The sequence below is a fragment of the Olea europaea genome, unplaced genomic scaffold (genome assembly GCF_002742605.1).
Source record: "Olea europaea var. sylvestris unplaced genomic scaffold, O_europaea_v1 scaffold9943, whole genome shotgun sequence".
Lineage (NCBI taxonomy): Eukaryota > Viridiplantae > Streptophyta > Magnoliopsida > Lamiales > Oleaceae > Olea > Olea europaea.
In genome coordinates this window covers 1-4,784 of record NW_019268457.1, presented here as the reverse complement: position 1 = coordinate 4,784, position 4,784 = coordinate 1, and the positions used below count along the sequence as shown (strand labels likewise).

The 4,784-nt window shown below is 35.1% G+C and overlaps 1 long non-coding RNA gene across 2 annotated transcripts; it reads right to left on the bottom strand.

Moving 5' to 3' along the window:
* Nucleotides 1–1,308: 1,308 nt before the first annotated feature.
* LOC111392907 lies at nt 1,309–4,741 on the bottom strand. Of its 2 annotated transcripts, none has more exons than XR_002702346.1 (2): nt 2,560–4,741; nt 1,309–2,483 (listed from the first exon to the last, which is right to left on the bottom strand). It is a non-coding gene; the product is annotated as an uncharacterized LOC111392907 (long non-coding RNA). The 2 variants fall into 2 exon arrangements; XR_002702347.1 differs by having other exon boundaries at nt 2,615–4,741.
* Nucleotides 4,742–4,784: the final 43 nt, after the last annotated feature.

Sequence of the window (4,784 nt, the reverse complement as noted above, 5' to 3'; positions counted from 1 at the left end):
CCCGCATTAATTTTTTTTTATACATGTGGGGCTCTCGCTACAGTGAGGCCCCCTGTATAAACCCGATAGAAAAAGCCCTGTACACTGGGTTTTTCCCAGTCAAAAAATGAATTCAGTCACGTGGAGGGCAAAATTGACGACTGTATTAAAATTTACTTAAAGGCACATCATAATTTAATTGTAGTTAAACTTTTCAATTTTTATTCAGTGTAATAATTATTTTCTTAACTTTTTCTTAGTTCAATTTTTATCTTCAACATTCCATTAATTAGGAAATGTCGTCCTTGATGAAGATTTATATAAAAATATTTTATTTTCATGTTTTAAACCGACGGAAATATGTCTTTTCACACTTTTTATTTATTTGCTTTTTTAAAAATAGGATGGGAAAGTAAGTTGTTTAAGTCATTTCAACAGCTTTTAAACATAAAACTGTTATCAAATACAAAATACATTAACAAATGAAAAGTTTGAGGATAGGAATGATATGAAAAATCGTTAGGAACATAAGCACAAATATAATTACCCAAAGCAATGTTCTAAAAAGCATAAAAAAGAATTTGTTGTTTTTAATTTTTAATCATCCTAAAAATTATTTACTAATTAAAATAATCCTTACCAAACATCTAGAATTATAAATACTATATTACTTAATAATCACTACAAGACGAGTCCTATTTAACAGATTTATAGGTGCTCCGTACAATCTTTCGAAATTAATAGATTTTCATTGTTTCGTAAAATCATTGAATAAGACTTTGTTTGATTCCTGTTTTTGTCAAAATATATTTTTCTTTTTTCTTTTTAACCATACATTCTTCATTAAAATAATATTACATGTAAATCTAGAATTTTTCCTTATTTTTCAACCACACATTTTCCATCAATCTACTATTTTAAAATGTATTTTTCATAAATATGAGACTCAAACACCCTCTAAATAGTCTCAAAAGCTTGTTTAGAAACTAAAAAGTCGTTCATGTGTGTGGCATAAGTGATCAATACTTGTATGGTTCCGTGAAGCTAATCCCATTGAAAGGTAATTTTGAAAAAAAATAATAATTTGAAATAGTGATTTTTTAGATAATATGTAGTTAAGAAATAAGGAAAAAATTTCGATTTATATGTAATATTATGTTATGGAAGAATGTATAATTGAAAATGAGTTTTGAGATAATGAGAGCCAAATATAGGTTAATATATAATGGGGCATTGGCTGTTACTCCATCCAAAAGTCAAAATCACAAGTGTTGAAAACCCAACATTACTAACACAAAAGAGTTTCTAGAATGGGAAACGAAGATAAAGTTGCGTGATGGCATTCCTCACATGGAGAAGGATTTTAACAAATTACGAGAATAATTTTGGTTTAGAATTACATGGCCTTTAAAAGCTATGCTTGAATGAGAGGTGTGCATCACTTGTAACCTTGTACCCAAGAAAAGCTATACATTCACAGTTATGCCATTTTCCACAATTCACTTGCAATAAATACAATGTTTCCTTGTACCTTGTTCAGTAGAAGAGAAAAACAGACCAAGATAGCGAAAAATGAAACCTTGAGATCTTGATAATGCTATCAATGTCTCGTAGACTAGCTTCAGCGTCCTACGATCTTTTGAATGGTACGAAGATCCACTGGCTAAAGCAAATGCATTCTCCATCATGTACGATGCCAACTGCAAACGAGCCATCCATCTTCCTAAGCAGAGGCATTTAAACATCTCATCCTAGATATTCACCAAGTTTATCCCATCTCGGGGCTTGAAAACTCGTTCTCCATGAAATGCTGATTGAATTTGTGCAACCATAAAGATTGCCTCCTAGTATGAAAGCCCAGCTTCAGAACCCCTAATATGGAGCAAAGAACCTTTCCTGTTGCAAGACAAAGTAAACATTAAACCTCAGCATATCAAGAACAAAAATCAGCCGCAATAACTCTCTTAACATTTTCTCTGTTGTCCCAGCCTACAGGGTGAGGCCACGAACTCAGCTCGAGCCGTTTCAAAGAAGAGAGATTCAAATACTGAAATTTCACTTGTAATACAATGGGTGAAATCTCAAGCAAGGATGAATCAAAACCTTTCTTTTCTTAAGATTAGGCTTGTCTCATATGAAAAATCGAACTTGGAAGTAATAATGAACCAATGAAATCCAAGGCATTGAACCATGAAGTTCATTTAAATTCAAACGAGCTAATTCAGATTGAATATTTTTTTTTGAATCTCAAATAACAGAAGACTAGTTTACATATATATATACCACAAATAGTTCTTTTACCCAGATGGAACTTTTATTCCAATTTCTTCAAGGCATAACAATGAGGAGCCAGCTCAGCTAACCACAAGTAATCTATTCTAGAAATGTTTCGAATATAATTATGATTAGTTCAGACTAATTCATCAAAAATTAAGCACTCTGGTTTCATCCGGAATAAAACAGACGACGGATGGATTTGCACCGTAAGACCACTTGACAAAGCCCTGTCATAGCACAAACAAGATGCATAAATTGATTGTTCTCAAAGGATATTGTGATCTTAACAAATATAGGTATTACCTCTGAAGTAAATTAAATCACCATGGGAAGTACTGCCAAAAATGTATTCTTTTACCTGTACGTACCATCAGGCTGCTTCAAAGCTGCATTAAGAAAAAAGGAAGCAGCTAGGCACCTGCGAAAAGGAAGCATGTCGTCTCCACATGAAGTGACACGGAGACCCATTCGTTCTGCATTCCTCTGTTTTTGACTATAAATGAAGTGCCAAATGAACCTTAGAAATAGACATCTAGAGAAACTTTATTCGGAGAAAACCGCTAAAAGAAAAGGAGGAAATAATGCCAAAAGAATATTGTATAGCCTGTCTTTAAGATATCACAGTTTGAAACTAAATCTTAGGAAGCCTGATAAAATGGACATGTTAATACATTATAGAGCAATTTCAATTAAAAGAAGTTTATAATCAAGAGTATTATTCAGGTAACTGCGAGGTTTACCATTAATTTCTGGCCAAGTGGGCATTACCAACCTGTGGATGTCACGAGCATGCTTTAGGGACCAGCCATTGATAAAATTTTCCTTGCACCATTTTCTGACATTTTTTTCAGCTTTTTCATTGCTGTTCACTAAGTTGCTCTTCTACAAGAACTCATCAGAAGCACGAAATACATTCAGCAAAGTCAAATGATCCCCCTCCGGACTTGAGAAGCGCCTCAAAGCAATTCAAGACTGCAAAACAGAAAGGAGTTTTAGATATCTGCTCGCAAAGAACTAGCTGTGAAGTATTGCATTAAGAAAATAAAGTGCATCCACCAAATCCCAAGGTTAAGACAAAATCTCTCTAAATAGATATATATATATTTGCCAGACAAACATTCTGTTAAAATCCTGTGCATATTGTACCACTGAGTCGAGCGATGTCTAGTAGAGTGCACCAAACATGCTCTTAAAGCACATATCATCGAACGCAATACTTTAGAAGGTCATACATCCATACCTCTTCCAACTTTTCACAGGGAGCATAGTAGATAGATTCCACAGAAAGCATTGCAACAACTATTAACATTTCTTCCAAACAATCAAATTCACAGCAATAATGAAAGCCTAGGAATAAATAGGATCCAGTGGAAGCCTGGCCATCTTTTGCCCAAATGGATCAGACAATTTACTTTGCTTCTGTTAGAGCACCTAACAAGAATAACAACTCCATCGACTTGATGATAGCAATCCTATACAGATATATAGGAGGCATGGTTTGACAAGAATACTATAAATTTTCTGTCTTTTCACTCGATGATCCACATTGTGAGAATTCCTTTGTTTAAATAGGAGCAATAGATCTCGTTACAATGCTGAAATTCAGCTATCACTGTACTGTACATAGAGACACTAAATTCGTACCAATTACAGTGGAAATCTACAGTTAATATACAAGGTATTTTTTCTCAATTGTTGGCTGTAAATAAGTTTCCTTAAATTCGTGCAGCACATGTCCATATCCAATTGACATCCCCCCTCAAATTAATGTTGGGTGGTCAATAAGCATCAACTTGCTAACAAGAAAGAGATGACATTATCGTGTCAAGGCTTTGGTGAATCGGCGATCTGAAGATTAGTGGAGATATGCGGAAGAGAAATAATACCAGTATCGAAAGCCTCTCTAATGGAGTGACAATCCATTTCGATATACTTTGTACACTCATGGAATACCGGATTAGCAGTAATCTGAATAGCATGTGTGTTGTCCGCATGAAGAGGAGTAGGGTCAGACTGAGAGAAGCCAAGTTCAGCTAACAATCCACGAAACCAAACAATCCCAAAACAAGCAACGGACATGGCACGATATTCAGATTCAGTCGATGATTTGGACACTTGGACCTGCTTTTTACTTTTCCAGGAAGTTAAAGAATCACATAGAAACATACACCACCCTGTAACAGAATGACGAGTATCAGGACACCCAGCCCAATCCGCATCATTGAATGTCACAAGATGAATATGAGAGCCAGCAGGAAAAACAATCAACGACGAGAAGTACCCTAAAGATACCTAATGATGCGGCGAATAGCCCCAAGATGGAGATGTCGAGGAGCTTGCATAAATTGACTGACTTGCTGGACAGCGAATGGTATATCGAGTCTAGTGATGGTCAAGTAATTGAGGCTCCCAACTAATTGCCGAAAGATAGTGGGGTCAGGAAGAAGATCACCCTCCTCACAACGATATTTTTTTTTATCGATCTCCTCACAACGATATTTTACATTTAGCTCAAGAGGAGTATCGAC